General features: G+C 48.4%; 1 protein-coding gene across 1 annotated transcript in view; it reads left to right on the top strand.

Moving 5' to 3' along the window:
• The first annotated feature begins 8,106 nt into the window (after nucleotides 1-8,106).
• LOC147007410 (dynein axonemal heavy chain 17-like) overlaps nucleotides 8,107-20,519 on the top strand; it is a 35,765-nt gene continuing 23,352 nt past the window's right edge. Inside the window, exon 1 of the mRNA XM_085867173.1 lies at nucleotides 8,107-8,194. The gene's annotated coding sequence lies outside the window, so the exon portion shown is untranslated. The remainder of the gene's footprint in view (nucleotides 8,195-20,519) is intronic.

The raw sequence follows: 20,519 nt of genomic DNA, 5'->3' as shown, positions 1-20,519 counted from the left end.
AAAATAACAGGGTTATACAAAAAGGTATATGTTCGGTATGTGGTTTAAAAAAATCAATTTATCTCCAAACACAAACTCGGAGGAGATATACAAAAGTTTTTATCAGGAAGTAAATTTACAACTCCTGGAATACCAGGGGAATTACATCTTCCAGGGTATTCTTTCTGTGGTCCAGGCACAAACTTGGATAAAAGATTAGATGAGGCAGACAATCCTAAATCCTGGAGTAAGCCTATCAATAGAGTTGATGAAGTGTGCATGAGACACGATATTGATTATGGGAATACCACAACGTTGGAAGAAAAGCATGAAGCCAATAGAGAAATGTTGTATAATTTGTCTCTGATACAAAATCCAACCTTGAGAGAAAAAGTTGATCGGTTCATTGTGAAGAAGATGATCAGTGCTAAATTGAAACTTGGACTTGGAAATTCAAAAACTTATAGGCTCTAATGATGTCATTAAGACTGAAGAGCAATTAGCTGATGAATTACATAAACCAATATTCACAAAGTTTCATTTTGAAGGAAATTTCACGTAGAAGGAAAGTTTATTCCAAGGAAGTTGATTATATCTGGTCCGCTGATTTGATTGAACTCAATAATGATAAGGGGTACAAGTATGCTTTAACCGTTATTGATTTGAGGAGTAGATACGCATGGGTTGTCCCTTTAAAAACAAAACAGGAAATACTCTTATATTTGCCTTTCAACAGATATTTAATAAAAGTAAGAGAAAACCTAAAAAAATTGTGGACTGATGAGGGTAGAGAGTTTTATAACAAGACATTTATGAATTTTCTAAAAAATAACAGTGTTACATCATACAGTACCTTTAATGAAGGGAAGGCAGTTGTTGTTGAACGTTTTAATCGTACCTTAAAAGAGAGACTATATAAAAAATTCACACAACTCGGTTCACAACAATGGTCATCTTTTATTCAGGATATTGTGGATAAGTATAATGACACGATTCACACGTCAACAAATATGAAACCATCAGAAACATTTACAAAATTAAAATATGAAAAAGAGATTAATGTCAGAAAACCTAAGTTCAAAGTTGGTGATATCGTAAGAATATATAGGTGGAAATCTCATTTTGAAAAGTGTTATACTAAACGATGGACGAACGAACTTTTTAAAATTGTTGATGTAATAGATACGGTTCCTTGGACTTATAAGATATATGATTTGGAAGGGGAAGAGATTTTAGGTTCATTTTATTCACAGGAATTACAAAAGACAAAACTAAGCAGATAATACCCATGGGAGCAATGGGTTGTCCCTTCACTCCCTCCTACTATACACCGCTGTGGACACTCGAGGGCCAAGTCCGAGGTGTATAACAGTATAGTATATAATGTGTGTCAAGGGGGGACATTCTTAGATCTGTGAACCCCAAACACAGAATCCTCAACTGAATAGTCGAAGCTTAACTTTTGTTTGTTGGTGTGTGTGTGTGTGTGTGTGTGTGTGTGTGTGTGTGTGTGTGTGTGTGTGTGTGTGTGTGTGTGTGTGTTTGTGTGTGTGTGTGTGCAATGGGAGCAATGGGTTGGCGCTTCACTCCCTCCTACTATACACCGTTGTGGACACTCGAGGGCCAAGTCCGAGGTGTATAACAGTATATAAAGTGTGTGCAATGGGAGCAATGGGTTGGCGCTTCACTCACTCCTACTATACACCGTTGTGGACACTCGAGGGCCAAGTCCGAGGTGTATAACAGTATATAATGTGTGTCAAGGGGTGGACGTTCTTAGATCTGTGAACCCCAAACACAGAATCCTCAACTGAATAGTCAAGGCTTCACTTTGTTTGTTGATGTGTGTGTGTGTGTGTGTGTGTGTGTGTGTGTGTGTGTGTGTGTGTGTGTGTGTGTGTGTGTGTGTGTGTGTGTGTGTGTGTGTGTGTGTGTGTGTGTGTGTGTGTGTCCCAACCTTCACATTCAAAATCTCAACCCCAACCCTCACATTCAAAATCTCAACCCCAACCCTCACATTCAAAATCTCAACCCCAACTCAATCCTCGCCCAACACAATGTCTTTTTCAAAATGAGATTTCCACCAATATATATATTTTTTACGGTTTTTTTTTCTCTTCTTCCAATTCTGTCTTTTAAGGCTTTCAGGTTTGATGACGTAGAAAGGGGGAGTAAGCCTGCACTTTCTTCCCAGAACTTTCTTGATCTTGCTCCCATCAAGCACCATCCGACAAAGAACTACATCGATAGGTTTAGATCCTAAAGAGTGATAGCAACTCCAAAAGTCTCCAAAATATAAATAAATAAAATAATAATAATAATAAATAAATAAATAAATAAATAAAAGTCTCCAAAAAAGTTTCAAGTCTCCAACATAAACCCAACTTTCCAAGTCTTCAAGGTATAACCACATTCCCGTTGAGTTTCCAAGATATGTATCACATTGTGAGTTATCAAGCCAGAACCCACATTTCAAGTATTCAAAATAAAACCAACTTACAAAGTCTCTTAAGGATAACTCATTTCCTGATTTTTTCAAAATTTGTGAGTCTCCAAGATAGGCCCCATATTTAGAACCATCTTGGCAGAACCCTTTTCCTGAGTCTCCAAGGTAGTTATTTAAACCATCAAGGCAGAACTCATTTACTGATTTTTTCAAAATTTGTGAGTCTCCAAGGTAGGCCCCATATTTAGAACCATCTTGACAGAACCCTTTTCGTGAGTCTCCAAGGTAGTTATTTTAACCATCAAGGCAGAACTCATTTACTGATTTTTTCAAAATTTGTGAGTCTCCAAGGTAGGCCCCATATTTAGAACCATCTTGGCAGAACCCTTTTCCTGAGTCTCCAAGGTAGTTATTTAAACCATCAAGGCAGAACTCATTTCCTGATTTTTCAAAATTTGTGAGTTTCCAAGGTAAAACTTGTATTCTGGCTCATCAAGGTATAACTTGTTCAGTGGGTATTGTCTTGATAACTCACAATGAGTACTATTGCTGTAAAACTCTTTTTCAGGATTTTGCTAGTCTCCAAGGTATAACTCTTTGGTTGGGTCATCAAGGACGAACTCGTTCTGTGGGTCTTGGTCGCTCACAAGGTCTTCAACCAAGCCAACAATTTCACCCCAAGTTGTAGCAAAAGCAGTATTTTCATTTCGTATTTCAGATACAATTTCCTGTGAGAGAAAATAATAATGTATTAATTAAGTTATTTAATTATTAAATGAGTCGATGATAAAAGGAACTGAAAATAGGGAAATAAAATCTTACCTTAATGGATAAGAGGTTTGAATCCAGTTCATCAACTTGAAGGTTTAGTTCCATACAAGTCGGAGAGTTCCAAGGAACCCCAAAGTCATCCCACTCAAGGTCTTGCTCGTTCTGTGGGTCTTGGTCGCTCACAAGGTCTTCAACCAAGCCAACAATTTCGCCCCAAGTTGTGGCAAAATCGGTATTTTCATATTGCATTTCAGATACAATTTCCTGTGAGAGAAAATAATAATGTATTAATTAAGTTATTTAATTATTAAATGAGTATGCTTCAATCAAAGTTTGAAAATAGGAAAATAAAAATCTTACCTCAACAGATAAGAGGTTTGAATCCAGTTCATCAACTTGAAGGTTTAGTTCCATACAAGTCTGAGAGTTCCAGGCAAGCACACAGCACACCATGGCCAGCAAAAAATGTTTAAAATGGAGCCTGGGCATGAGGCTTTTATAGGGAAAGACTGGTGGGTGTGGTTTCCTTTGGAAATTCCCTGGGCAAGCCCACGCAGGCCTTCTTTGGGAAATTTTTTCAAAACCATAACATGCTGGAATTTTCTTGTGATTTCTTTGTGAGTCAGAGATGAACTGGAAATTATGTAAGAGTAGGTGGGGCTTAGCAAAAGTAGGCGGGGCTTAGGAAAAGTGGGCGTGGTTTATAAAAACCTCATGAAAAGTGGGCGGGGCTTAAAGAAAAGTGGGCGGGGCTTATAAAATTCCACAGGGGATGGGCGGGGCTTAGAGGAAAGTGGGCGTGGCTTATTGAATACATCGTGAAAAGTGGGCGGGGCTTTAATAAAATTCCATTTGAAAGTGGGCGGGGCTTATGAAAAGTGGGCGGGGCTTAACGAAAATAACCTGTGGCTCAGGAGGTGGTCAAACAAGAGCATTTAGAGAAGTTTATCATTTCGTAATGGCACAAAAGGGGTATCTTAAAAAATATAAAGATTCAAATATTTTGTTTTTCAATATTTTAGATGGAGATTATTGTGCAAAGAAAATTAAACTATTGAAGGAATTTGAGAATGAACAAATCTTTATAGGTTCAATGAGTGAGCTAAACAATATGCATCGGTTATTTGATAAAGAGTGTCCCGAGGCTTAGACGTTTCAGATATTTCTTTCGAATCACCTTTAACAAATCACATTACCACTTTAGTACTTGAACAAATCTTTATCTTATTGCATGGGTTATTTCAAAAAAGTATCCCCAGGTTAAAAGGGGAGACAAATAAATATACCTTGGGATAAAAAGGGGTTTATTTTTAGGGAAAAAAATATGAATCGCTGAAAACCCCCCATTCATTTACATGGGGAAAAGTGAGCTAGAACCAGTATATTCACCCTACTGACATATACCTATAAACTAGAACGGGCACTCGTAGAGCGTATACCTTCGCCGCAGCCACTAGTTTGAACACGGCATGAGAGTGAAATGAGGAACTAAAATTCCACAAAATCTGCTCGGGAATTTCTCAAATTTAAAGTCCATGATCCGGATTTTGTGAAAGGATTTTGTTATTAGAACTATTACGATTATGACAATTTTAGGTGATTCGTTGTCCCGAGGGCCGAACTCTGTAGCATGTAGGGTCGGATTCGGTCGAATGGCACTGACCACGCAGACACGACCTGGATCAAGTAGATCATGTTTTCAAATCCGAGCGAGGACAAAAACGTCATTTTAAATGGCGTCTAATTAAACAAGAAAGTAAAACTCCTTTTTCGAAACCATGAGCGAAGCTATGTGCATATCAAACTATACCAAGTCTCCTTAATGAAAATTTGTTGTATTTTACTGAGTAACTAATTTTGGTAGGGCCCTTATGGCCCTTGTTGCATCAACAGACACATAGTTTAGAGACAGAGATATATTCTAGTTTACACCCAAACTTCACCAGGAAGTGTTGGGGAAGGGGCGAAATGGTGATTAACAACAAACGACTGAGTTATTACGTGTTCAATATTGTATTTATTATACTTGACGGAACATGGTGATGACAAAGAACACAGACAAATATGGAAATGTATGAGATTAAAGTCGATAATAGGAGACGAACAGAAGTTGGCAAAAGATACATGTTATTTAGTTAGATCTACTCATGAAACGTTATGTTGAAATATTTGAAATGGGAACAACACATTTTCGGTGATCGCGAATGTGCCACAAATGCGAGGAATAAAAAAAAAATCATATTTCGAGGGAGACACAAAGCATGTCGTGGTCTGAATAGTACATGTCAACGACATCCACGTGTACGGTGACTGGCTGGTTGACGTATACGTGGTCCAGTAGAGATCTCTGGTCTGTCGTTGGCTCGGTCACAGACTGGCGGAACCCGTGTTGTGCCATCAGCTGTAGGATATCGTTTTCCGGAGCACCAAGCAGGTCAAAATTGAAGTCACCCAGAATTACCGTCAATCGTTCTGTATTTAGTGCCATCAGGAAAAGTTTAAGTTTATCTTTGAACGCCGTTTGACTCTGTGATGGAGGTCTGTATAACGTCACGATATTAATTGTCCTGTTGTGGACAAAGACAGATACTCCTTTCAACACTCCCCCCACCCCAACCGCTCCCTTGGGTGACAGCATTGTACATGTGTCATATTAGAGGGTGGTGAATTGAATACTGAACATTTGGCATTGATTTGATGTAAATGGGAACAAATTTGAAACTGTTATCACGAAAAAATGAGTTTGACCTTATTGTGACCTTGACTTTTGATCCAATCGCTTCCAAAATCGAATCGATTTGTCCTCTTATGATGTCAAACATCTCAGAAAAATATCAGCTGATCCACCTATTATTATTACCTTTGTATTAAGTTGTCCACAACGCATCTCAATACAACTATGCATTTCGTGACCCCCATGACCTTTGACCCACAACCGCTACCTAGGGTGACAATAGTACTAGACCTTGTGTCATTTCAGAAGATGGGGAATTGAACACTGAACAATTTGGAGTTAATTTGATGTAAATCGGAAACATATTAACCGTTTTCATCATGAAAAACGATGTTGACCTTTTTGTGACCTTGACCTTTGAACCGATCGCTCCCAAAATCTAATGGATTTGTCCTTTCATGATGCCAAACAAATCCAAAACAATTAAAGCCTCTCTGCGTTTTGTTTTTTTGCGTTAAGTTGTCCACAACGCTTTCCGATATAAATGTGAATTTGTGTGACCCCCTTGACCTTTGACCCCCAACCGCTGCCTTGGGTGACAAAAGTACTATACCATGTGTCATATTCGAGGATGGGGAATTTAATTTTGAACATTTTGGAGTTAATTTGCTGTAAATCAAAACAAAATTGACAATTTAATCGCGAAAAAACGATTTTGACCTTTTTGTGACCTTGACCTTAACCTTTGATCCGATCGCTCCCAAAATCTAATCGATTTGTCCTCTCGTGATGCCAAACACATCCACAAAATTTCATGACAATTTGCAAAGTGGTTTTTGTGTAATGTTGTCCACAACGCTTCCCAATCAAAAACTCCATTTTGGTGACCCCTTGACCTTTGACTTCCACAGACTAACTAGGGTTGCAAACACTATACCATACGCAATATCAGTGGATCTGGATTTGAATACTGAACATTTTGGACTTAATATGATGTAAATCGGAACAAAATTGCCACTTTAATCGCAAAAAACGATTTTGACCTTTTTGTGACCTTGACCTTGACCTTTGATCCGATCGCTCCCAAAATCTAATCGATTTGTCCTCTCATGATGTCAAACAAGTCGAACAAAATTTCATGACAATCTGCTAAGTGGTTTTTGCGTAATGTTGTCCACGACGCTGCCCAATGAAAAATGCTTTGTGGTGACCCCTTGACCTTTGACCTCCAACCGCTAACTCGGGTTACAGCAACACCATATAATATGTTATATTTGAGGATAGGGCATTGAATACTGATCATTTTGGCATTAATTTGATGTAAATTGGAATAAAATTGACTGTGTTATCGCGAAAATAAAAATGTTTGACCTTTTTGTGACCTTGACCTTGACCTTTGATCCGATCGCTCCAAAAATCTACTCGATTTGTCTTTTCATGACAACAAACCTTCCCACACAATTTCAAGCTAATCCGCTGTAAAGTTTTTGTATAAAGTGATCCAAAACATTGTTAATACCATTTTTGGTGACCCCCTTGACTTTGACCCCCAACCGCGACCTAGGGTAATTACGCCACACTTTCATGTGGCATAGCCTAGAATGTATAATTGAGTAATGAACATTTTGGTGTTGGTTTTATCTCGTTCGGATAAAATTGACCGCGTTATGACGAAAAAACGATTCTGACCTTTTCGTGACCGTGACCTTGACCTTTAACCCGATTGCTCCCAAAAGCTTCGCCTGGCATCCTTGAGCACATCATCTCTGAAAATTTCATGCAAATCGGTCCAGCAGTTTTTTCGCAATGTTGTCCGCACACATATTTACCAATAAATAAATACACAGGGGTCAATACAAAACCTTCGTCAAACGAAGTTTGCGAAGGTAACAATGGACATATACCTTGAAACAACGGGCATATACCTGGAAAACTGTGAAATAAATAAATAATATAATAGATAAACAAACCTGGTTGTTGATGAACACTTGAACAAGAAAGTGGGCAAGTGGTTGTTTTTCTGGGTAGTTGATGCAACACTTGTGGTTGCTTTGAAAACAAGGTAAACTGTTTCCAGGTTTGTTGTTGTTGTTGTTGTTGTTGTTGTTGTTGTTGTTGTTGTTGTTGTTGTTGTTTTTATTAGTTTTCCTTCTGTGCTGTTATTTTGTGGTTTTGTCCAAACTTGGACAAACACCGGAATCAAGATCATGCACATCCCGTTGCAGATGGTGCGAGCAAAATGTGGAGCTTTGCCACAGAAGATCATGACAACCTTTGCAAGTATTGTTACATAATTCATCCAATCACAGCCGTGATCGAATCAGGTTGAGATCATGTCATGAGGAATACATATCTGTAAGATGAATATGAAATGTTCAACAGTTTTTGAAATATCACAAACACAAACGTACATGGACGGATGATGGGACATGGAGGGATGATGGGACATGGAGGGATGATGGGACATGGAGGGATGATGGGACAAGGAGGGATGATGGGACATGGATGGATGATGGGACAGGAGGGATGATGGGACACGGGATGATGGGAGATGGATGGATGATGGGACAAGGAGGGATGATGGGACACGGAGGGATAATGTGACATGGAGGGATGATGGGCATGAAGGGACATGGAGGGATGATGGGACCAGGAGAGATGATGGGACACGGATGGATGATGGGACACGTAGGGATGATGGGACAAGGGGGGATGATGGGACATGGAGGGATGATGGGACATCGATGGATGATGGGCATGGAGGGATGAAGGGACATGGAGGGATCATGGGACATGGAGGGATGATGGGACAAGGAGGGATGATGGGACATGGGTGGATGATGGGACGAGGAGGGATGATGGGACATAGAGGGATGATGGGACATAGAGGGATGATGGGACAAGGAAGGATGATGGGACATGGAGGGATGATGGGGCATGGGCGGATGATGGGATGAGGAGGGATGATGGGACATGGAGGGATGATGGGACATGGTGGAATGAGGAGCATGGAGGGATTATGGGCAGGAAGGGATGATGGGACACGGAGGGATGATGGGACACGGAGGGATGATGGGACACGGATGGATGATGGGACACGGAGCGATGATGGGACATGGACGGATGATGGGACATGGGTGGATGATGGGACATGGAGGGATTATGGGACATGGGTGGATGATGGGACATGTACGGATGATGGAACATGGCGGGATGATGGGACATGGAGGGATGATGGGACATGGAGGAATGATTGGACATGGAGGGATGATGGGACATGGGCGGATGATGGGACAAGGAGGGATGATGGGAAATGGATGGATGATGGGACAAGGAGGGATGATGGGACATGGAGGGATGATGGGAAATGGAGGGATGATGGGCATGGAGGGATGAAGGGACATGGAGAGATGATGGGACATGGAGGGATGATGGGACAAGGAGGGATGATGGGACATGGATGGATGATGGGACAAGGAGGGATGATGGGACATGGATGGATGATGGGACAAGGAGGGATGATGGGACACGGGATGATGGGAGATGGATGGATGATGGGACAAGGAGGGATGATGGGACACGGAGGGATGATGTGACATGGAGGGATGATTGGCATGAAGGGACATGGAGGGATGATGGGACCAGGAGAGATGATGGGACACGGATGGATGATGGGACGAGGAGGGATGATGGGACATGGAGAGATGATGGGACATGGAGGGATGATGGGGCGAGGAGGGATGATGGGACATGGAGGGATGATGGGACAAGGAGGGATGATGGGACACGGATGGATGATGGGACACGGAGGGATGATGGGACACGGATGGATGATGGGATACAGAGGGATGATAGGACACGGAGGGATGATGGGACATGGAGGGATGATGGGACATTGACGGATGATGGGACATGGAGGGATGATGGGACATGGAGGGATTATGGGACATGTGCGGATGATGTAACATGGCGGGATGATGGGACATGGAGGGATGATGGGACATGGGCGGATTATGGGACGAGGAGGGATGATGGGACACGGAGGGATGATGGGACATGGAAGGATGATGGGCATGGAGGGATGAAGGGACATGGAGGGATGATGGGACATGGAGGGATGATGGGACAAGGAGGGATGATGGGACATGGGCGGATGATGGGACGAGGAGGGATGATGGGACATAGAGGTATGATGGGACAAGGAGGGATGATGGGACAAGGAAGGATGATGGGACATGGAGGGATGATGGGGCATGGGTGGATGATGGGATGAGGAGGGATGATGGGACATGGAGGGATGATGGGACATGGTGGAATGAGGAACATGGAGGGATTATGGGCAGGAAGGGATGATGGGACACGGAGGGATGATGGGACATGGAGGGATGATGGGACACGGATGGATGATGGGACACGGAGCGATGATGGGACATGGACGGATGATGGGACATGGGTGGATGATGGGACATGGAGGGATTATGGGACATGGGTGGATGATGGGACATGTACGGATGATGGAACATGGGGGATGATGGGACATGGAGGGATGATGGGACATGGGCGGATGATGGGACGAGGAGGGATGATGGGACATGGAGGGATGATGGGACATGGATGGATGATGGGCTTGGAGGGATGATGGGACATGGATGGATGATGGGCATGGAGGGATGAAGGGACATGGAGGGATGATGGGACATGGAGGGATGAAGGGACACGGAGGGATGATGGGACATGGAGGGATGATGGGACATGGACGGATGATGGGACATCGAAGGATGATGGGACATGGAGGGATGATGGGAAATGGGCGGATGATGGGAGGAGGAGCGATGATGGGACATGGAGGGATGATGGGCATAGAGGGATGATGGGCATGGAGGGATGATGGGCATGGAGGGATGAAGGGACATGGTGGGATGATGGGACAAGGAGGGATGATGGGACATGGATGGATGCTGGGACAAGGAAGGATGATGGGACACCGAGGGATGATAGGACACGGAGGGATGATCGGCATGGAGGGATGAAGGGACATGGAGGGATGATGGGACATGGAGGGATGATGGGACATGGGTGGATGATGGGACAAGTCGGGATGATGGGACATGGATGGATGATGGGCATGGAGGGATGGGCATGGAGGGATGATGGGAAATGGAGGGATGATGGGACATGGAGGGATGATGGGCATGGAGGGATGAGGGGACATGGACGGATGAAGGGAAATGGACAGATGATGGGACACGGAGGGATGATGGGACACGGAGGGATGATGGGACACGGAGGGATGATGGGACACGGAGGATTGATGGGACATGGATGGATGATGGGACACGGAGGGATGATGGGACATGGAAGGATGAAGGGACATGGAGGGATGATGGGACATGGGCGGATGATGGGACACGGAGGGATGATGGGATACGGAGGGATGAAGGGACATGGAGGGATGATGATACAAGGGTGGATGATGGGCATGGATGGATGATGGGCATGGAGGGATGATGGGACAGGAGGGATGAAGGGACATGGAGGGATGAAGGGACATGGAGGGATGAAGGGACATGGAGGGATGATGATACAAGGAGGGATGATGGGACATGGATGGATGATGGGACACGGAGGGATGATGGGACACGGAGGGATGATGGGACATGGAGGGATGATGGGCATGGAGGGATGATGATACAAGGAGGGATGATGGGACATGGATGGATGATGGGACAAGGAGTGATGATGGGACATGGAGGGATGATGGGACATGGAGGGATTGATGGGACACGGAGGGATGATCGGCATGGTGGGCTGAAGGGACATGGAAGGATGATGGGACAAGCAGGGATGATGGGACATGGATGGATGATGGGACAAGGAGGGATGATGGGACAAGGAGGGATGATGGGACATTGATGGATGCTGGGACAAGGAGGGATAATGAGACACGGAGGGATGATGGGACATGGAGGGATGATCGGCATGGAGGGATGAAGGGAAATGGAGGGATGATGGGACATGGAGGGATGATGGGACAAGGAGGGATGATGGGACACGGATGGATGATGGGACACGGATGGATGATTGGACACGGAGGGATGATGGGACACGGATGGATGATGGGACACGGAGGGATGATGGGACACGGATGGATGATGGGACACGGAGGGATGATGGGACACGGAGGGATGATGGGACATGGAGGGATGATGGGACATCGAAGGATGATGGGACATGGAGGGATTATGGGACATGGACGGATGATGGAACATGGCAGGATGATGGGACATGGGCGGATGATGGGACATGGGCGGATGATGGAACGAGGAAGGATGATGGTACATGGAGGGATAATGGGACATGGAAGGATGAAGGGACATGGAGGGATGATGGGACATGGGCGGATGATGGGAAGAGGAGGGATGATGGGACATGGAAGGATGATGGGACATGGAGGGATGATGGGACATGGAGGGATGATGATACAAGGAGGGATGATGGGACATGGATGGATGATGGGACAAGGAGTGATGATGGGACATGGAGGGATGATGGGACAAGGAGGGATGATGGGACATGAATGGATGATGGGACAAGGAGGAATGATGGGACACGGAGGGATGATGGGACATGGAGGGATGATGGGACATGGAAGGATGATGGGACACGGAGGGATGATCGGCATGGTGGGATGAAGGGACATGGAGGGATGATGGGACACGGAGGGATGATCGGCATGGTGGGATGAAGGGACATGGATGGATGATGGGACAAGGAAGGATGATGGGACAAGCAGGGATGATGGGACATTGATGGATGCTGGGACAAGGAGGGATAATGAGACACGGAGGGATGATGGGACACGGAGGGATGATCGGCATGGAGGGATGAAGGGAAATGGAGGGATGATGGGACATGGAGGGATGATGGGACAAGGAGGGATGATGGGACACGGATGGATGATGGGACACGGATGGATGATTGGACACGGAGGGATGATGGGACACGGATGGATGATGGGACACGGAGGGATGATGGGACACAGAGGGATGATAGGACATGGAAGGATGAAGGGACATGGAGGGATTGTGGGACATGGACGGATGATGGAACATGGCAGGATGATGGGACATGGGCGGATGATGGGACATGGGCGGATGATGGAACGAGGAGGGATGATGGTACATGGAGGGATAATGGGCATGGAGGGATGATGGGACATGGATGGGTGATGGGCATGGAGGGATGAAGGGACATGGAGGGATGATGGGCATGGAGAGATGAAGGGACATGGAGGGATGATGGGACATGGAGGGATGATGGGACATGGAGGGATGATGGGACATGGAGGATTGATGGGACAACGATGGATGATGGGACACGGAGGGATGATGGGACATGGAGGGATGATGGGACATGGGCGGATGATGGGACAAGTCGGGATGATGGGACATGGATGGATGATGGGCATGGAGGGATGAAGGGACATGGAGGGATGAAGGGACACGGAGGGATGATGGGACACGGAGGGATGATGGGACACGGAGGGATGATGGGACACGGAGGGATGATGGGACACGGAGGATTGATGGGACATGGATGGATGATGGGACACGGAGCGATGAAGGGACATGGAGGGATGATGGGACATGGGCGGATGATGGGAAGAGGAGGGATGATGGGACATGGAAGGATGATGGGACATGGGCGGATGATGGGACACGGAGAGATGATGGGACACGGAGGGATGCTGGGACATGGAGGGATGATGGGACACGGAGGGATGCTGGGACACGGAGGGATGATGGAACACGGATGGATGATGGGACATGGACGGATGATGGGAAATGGACGGATGATGGGACATGGAAGGATGATGGGACATGGAGGGATGATGGCACATGGGCGGATGATGGTACATGGAGGGATGATGTGACATGGACGGATGATGGGACATGGAAGGATGATGGGACATGGAGGGATGATGGGACATGGGCGGATGATGGGAGGAGGAGCGATGATAGGACATGGAGGGATAATGGGTATGGAGGGATGATGGGAAATGGAGGGATGATGGGCATGGAGGGATGAAGGGACATGGAGGGATGAAGGGACATGGAGGGATGATGATACAAGGAGGGATGATGGGCATGGAGGGATGATGGGACATGGAGGGATGATGGGCATGGAGGGATGAAGGGACATGGAGGGATGAAGGGACATGGAGGGATGATGATACAAGGAGGGATGATGGGACATGGATGGATGATGGGACAAGGAGGGATGATGGGACACGGATGGATGATGGGACACGGATGGATGATTGGACACGGAGGGATGATGGGACACGGATGGATGATGGGACACGGAGGGATGATGGGACACAGAGGGATGATGGGACATGGAAGGATGAAGGGACATGGAGGGATTGTGGGACATGGACGGATGATGGAACATGGCAGGATGATGGGACATGGGCGGATGATCGGACATGGGCGGATGATGGAACGAGGAGGGATGATGGTACATGGAGGGATAATGGGCATGGAGGGATGATGGGACATGGATGGGTGATGGGCATGGAGGGATGAAGGGACATGGAGGGATGATGGGCATGGAGAGATGAAGGGACATGGAGGGATGATGGGACAAAGAGGGATGATGGGACATGGATGGATCATGGGACAAGGAGGGATGATGGGACATGGAGGGATGATGGGACATGGAGGATTGATGGGACAACGATGGATGATGGGACACGGAGGGATGATGGGACATGGTGGGATGATGGGACATGGGCGGATGATGGGACAAGTCGGGATGATGGGACATGGATGGATGATGGGCATGGAGGGATGATGGGCATGGAGGGATGATGGGAAATGGAGGGATGATGGGCATGGAGGGATGAAGGGACATGGAGGGATGAAGGGACACGGAGGGATGATGGGACACGGAGGGATGATGGGACACGGAGGGATGATGGGACACGGAGGATTGATGGGACATGGAGGGATGATGGGACATGGAGGATTGATGGGACAACGATGGATGATGGGACACGGAGGGATGATGGGACATGGAGGGATGATGGGACATGGGCGGATGATGGGACAAGTCAGGATGATGGGACATGGATGGATGGTGGGCATGGAGGGATGATGGGCATGGAGGGATGATGGGCATGGAGGGATGATGGGAAATGGAGGGATGATGGGCATGGAGGGATGAAGGGACACGGAGGGATGAAGGGACACGGAGGGATGATGGGACACGGAGGGATGATGGGACACGGAGGGATGATGGGACACGGAGGGATGATGGGACACGGAGGGATGATGGGACACGGAGGATTGATGGGACATGGATGGATGATGGGACACGGAGGGATGATGGGACATGGAGCGATGAAGGGACATGGAGGGATGATGGGACATGGGAGGATGATGGGAAGAGGAGGGATGATGGGACATGGAAGGATGATGGGACATGGGCGGATGATGGGACACGGAGGGATGATGGGACACGGAGGGATGCTGGGACACGGAGGGATGATGGGACACGGAGGGATGCTGGGACACGGAGGGATGATGGAACACGGATGGATGATGGGACATGGATGGATGATGGGAAATGGACGGATGATGGGACATGGAAGGATGATGGGACATGGAGGGATGATGGCACATGGGCGGATGATGGTACATGGAGGGATGATGTGACATGGACGGATGATGGGAAATGGACGGATGATGGGACATGGAAGGATGATGGGACATGGAGGGATGATGGGACATGGGCGGATGATGGGAGGAGGAGCGATGATAGGACATGGAGGGATAATGGGTATGGAGGGATGATGGGCATGGAGGGATGAAGGGACATGGAGGGATGAAGGGACATGGAGGGATGATGATACAAGGAGGGATGATGGGCATGGAGGGATGATGGGCATGGAGGGATGATGGGACATGGAGGGATGATGGGCATGGAGGGATGAAGGGACATGGAGGGATGATGATACAAGGAGGGTTGATGGGACATGGATGGATGATGGGACAAGGAGTGATGATGGGACACGGAGGGATGATGGGACACAGAGGGATGATGGGACATGGAGGGATGATGGGCATGGATGGATGATGGGACAAGGAGGGATGATGGAACAAGGAGGGATGATGGGACACGGAGGGATGATGGGACACGGACGGATGATGGGACACGGAGGGATGATGGGACACGGAGGGATGATGGGACACGGAGGGATGAAGGGACACGGAGGGATGATGGGACAAGGAGGGATGATGGGACACAGATGGATGCTGGGACACGGAGCGATGATGGGACATGGAGGGATGATGATACAAGGAGGGATGATGGAACATGGATGGATGATGGGACAAGGAGTGGTGATGGGACATGGAGGGATGATGGGACAAGGAGGGATGATGGGACATGGATGGATGATGGGAAAAGGAGGAATGATGGGACACGGAGGGATGATGGGAGATGGAGGGATGATGGGACACGGAGGGATGATGGGACACGGAGGGATGATGGAACATGGATGGATGATGGGCATGGAGGGAAGAAGGGACAAGAATGGATGATGGGACACGGAGGGATGATGGGACATGGAGGGATGATGGGACATGGACGGATGATGGGACATGGAAGGATGATGGGACATGGAGGGATGATGGGACATGGGCGTATGATCGGCATGGTGGGATGAAGGGACACGGAGGGATGATGGGACATGAAGGGATGATGGGACAAGGAGGGATGATGGGACAAGGAGGGATGATGGGACATGGATGGATGCTGGGACAAGGAGGGATGATGGGCATGGAGGGATGAAGGGACATGGATGGATGATGAGACACGGAGGGATGATGGGACATGGGCAGATGATGGGACACGGAGGGATGATGGGACACGGAGGGATGATGGGACATGGACGGATGATGGGACATGGAAGGATGATGGGACATGGAGGGATGATGGGACATGGGCGTATGATCGGCATGGTGGGATGAAGGGACACGGAGGGATGATGGGACATGAAGGGATGACGGGACAAGCAAGGATGATGGGACAAGGAGGGATGATGGGACAAGGAGGGAAGATGGAACATGGATGGATGATGGGACAAGGAGGGATGATGGGACATGGAGGGGTGGGACATGGAGGGATGATCGGACATGGAGGGATGATGGGACATGGGCGGATGATGGAACATGTAGGGATGATGGGACATGGAGGGATGATGGGACACGGAGGGATGATCGGCATGGTGGGATGAAGGGACATGGAGGGATGATGGAACATGGAGGGATGATGGGACACGGAGGATTGATGGGACATGGATGGATGATGGGACACGGAGGGATGATGGGACATGGAGGGATGATGGGACATGGAAGGATGAATGGACATGGAGGGATGATGGGACATGGGCGGATGATGGGACAAGGAGGGATGATGGGACATGGAGGGATGATGGGACATGGGCGGATGATGGGATGAGGAGGGATGATGGGACATGGAGGGATGATGGGACACGGAGGGATTATGGGACACGGAGGGATGATGGGACACGGAGGGATGATGGAACACGGATGGATGATGGGACATGGATGGATGATGGGAGATGGACGGATGATGGGACATGCAAGGATGATGGGACATGGAGGGATGATGGGACATAGACGGGTGATGGGAGGAGCGATGATGGGACATGGAGGGATGATGGGCATGGAGCGATGATGGGAAATGGAGGGATGATGGGAAATGGAGGGATGATGGGATGAGGAGGGATGATGGGACACGGAGGGATGATGGGACACGGAGGGATGATGGGACACGGAGGGATGATGGGACACGGATGGATGATGGGACATGGACGGATAATGGGACATGGAGGGATGATGGGACATGGACGGATGATGGGAGGAGGAGCGATGATGGGCATGGAGGGATGATGGGCATGGAGGGATGATGGGAAATGGAGGGATGATGGGACATGGAGGGATGATGGGCATGGAGGGATGAAGGGACATCGAGGGATGAAGGGACATGGAGGGATGATGGGCATGGAGGGATGAAGAAACATGGAGGGATGATGGGACATTGAGGGATGATGGGACAAGGAGTGATGATGGGACACGGAGGGATGATGGGACACGGAGGGATGATGGGACATGGAGGGATGATGGGCATGGAGGGATGAAGAAACATGGAGGGATGATGGGACATGGAGGGATGATGGGACAAGGAGGGATGATGGGACATTGATGGATGCTGGGACAAGGAGGGATAATGGGTCACGGAGGGATGATGGGACATGGAGGGATGATCGGCATGGAGGGATGATGGGACACGGAGGGATGATCGGCATGGAGGGATGAAGGGACATGGAGGGATGATGGGACATGGAGGGATGATGGGACAAGGAGGGATGATGGGACATGGATGGATGCTGGGACAAGGAGGGATGATGGGCATGGAGGGATGATCGGCATGGAGGGATGATGGGACAAGGAGGGATGATGGGACATGGATGGATGCTGGGACAAGGAGGGATGATGGGCATGGAGGGATGAAGGGACATGGATGGATGATGAGACACGGAGGGATGATGGGAGATGGAGGGATGATGGGCATGGAGGGATGGAGGGATGATGATACAAGGAGGGATGATGGGACATGGATGAATGATGGGACAAGGAGGGATGATGGGACAAGGAGGGATGATGGGACATGGATGGATGCTGGGACAAGGAGGGATGATGGGCATGGAGGGATGAAGGGACATGGATGGATGATGAGACACGGAGGTATGATGGGAGATGGAGGGATGATGGGCATGTAGGGATGAAGGGACATGGAGGGATGATGATACAAGGAGGGATGATGGGACATGGATGGATGATGTGACAAGGAGGGATGATCGGCATGGTGGGATGAAGGGACATGGAGGGATGATGGGACATGGAGGGATGAATGGACAAGCAGGGATGATGGGAAATGGATGGATGATGGGACAAGGAGGGATGATGGGACAAGGAGGGATGATGGGACATGGATGGATGCTGGGACAAGGAGGGATAATGGGACACGGAGGGATGATGGGACACGGAGGGATGATCGGCATGGAGGGATGAAGGGACATGGAGGGATGATGGGACATGCAGGGATGATGGGACAAGGAGGGATGATGGGACATGGATGGATCATGGGACAAGGAGGGATGATGGGACACGGAGGGATGATGGGAGATGGAGGGATGATGGGCATGGAGGGATGATGGGACACAGATGGATGCTGAGACATGGAGCAATGATGGGACATTGAGGGATTTTGGGCATGGAGGGATAATGGGATAAGGAGGGATAATGGAACATGGAGGGATGATGGGACGAGGAGGGATCATTGGAAATGGAGGGATGATGGGATGAGGAGGGATGATTGGACATGGAGGGATTTATGGGACGAGGAGGGATGATGGGACATGGAGGGATGATGGGACACGGATGGATGCTGGGACAAGGATGGATGATGAGACACGGAGGGATGATGGGACATGGATGGATGATGGGACAAGGAGGGATAATGGGACACGGAGGGATGATGGGACACGGAGGGATGATCGGCATGGAGGGATGATGGGACACGGAGGGATGATCGGCATGGAGGGATGAAAGGACATGGAGGGATGATGGGACATGGAGGGATGAAGGGACATGGAGGGATGAAGGGACATGGAGGGATGATGGGACAAGGAGGGATGATGGGACATGGATGCATGATGGGACAAGGAGGGATGATGGGACACAGATGGATGATGGGACATGGAGGGATGATGATACAAGGAGGGATGATGGAACATGGATGGATGATGGGACAAGGAGTGATGATGGGACATGGAGGGATGATGGGACAAGGAGGGATGATGGGACATGGATGGATGCTGGGACACGGAGGGATGATGGGACATGGAGGGATTGTGGGAGATGGAGGGATGATGGGACACGGAGGGATGATGGGACACGGAGGGATGATGGGACACGGAGGGATGATGGGACACGGAGGATTGATGGGACAAGAATGGATGATGGGACACGGAGGGATGATGGGACATGGAGGGATGATGGGACATGGAAGGATGAATGGACATGGAGGGATGATGGGACATGGGCAGATGATGGGACATGGAGGGATGATGGGACATGGAGGGATGATGGGACACGGAGGGATGATCGGCATGGTGGGATGAAGGGACATGGAGGGATGAAAGGACATGGAGGGATGATAGGACACGGAGGGATGATCGGCATGGAGGGATGAAGGGACATGGAGGGATGAAGGGACATGGAGGGATGAAGGGACATGGAGGGATGATGGGACAAGGAGGGATGATGGGACATGGATGCATGATGGGACAAGGAGGGATGATGGGACACAGAGGGATGATGGGACATGGAGGGATGATGATACAAGGAGGGATGATGGAACATCGATGGATGATGGGACAAGGAGTGATGATGGGACATGGAGGGATGATGGGACAAGGAGGGATGATGGGACATGGATGGATGCTGGGACACGGAGGGATGATGGGACATGGAGGGATTGTGGGAGATGGAGGGA

Source organism: Eptatretus burgeri, unplaced genomic scaffold (assembly GCF_056783735.1).
Source record: "Eptatretus burgeri isolate ZD-2024b unplaced genomic scaffold, Ebu_testis_v1 Ebu_testis_scaffold_194, whole genome shotgun sequence".
In the NCBI taxonomy this organism is placed as follows: Eukaryota; Metazoa; Chordata; class Myxini; order Myxiniformes; family Myxinidae; genus Eptatretus; species Eptatretus burgeri.
This window is presented reverse-complemented; position numbering and strand designations above follow the sequence as displayed.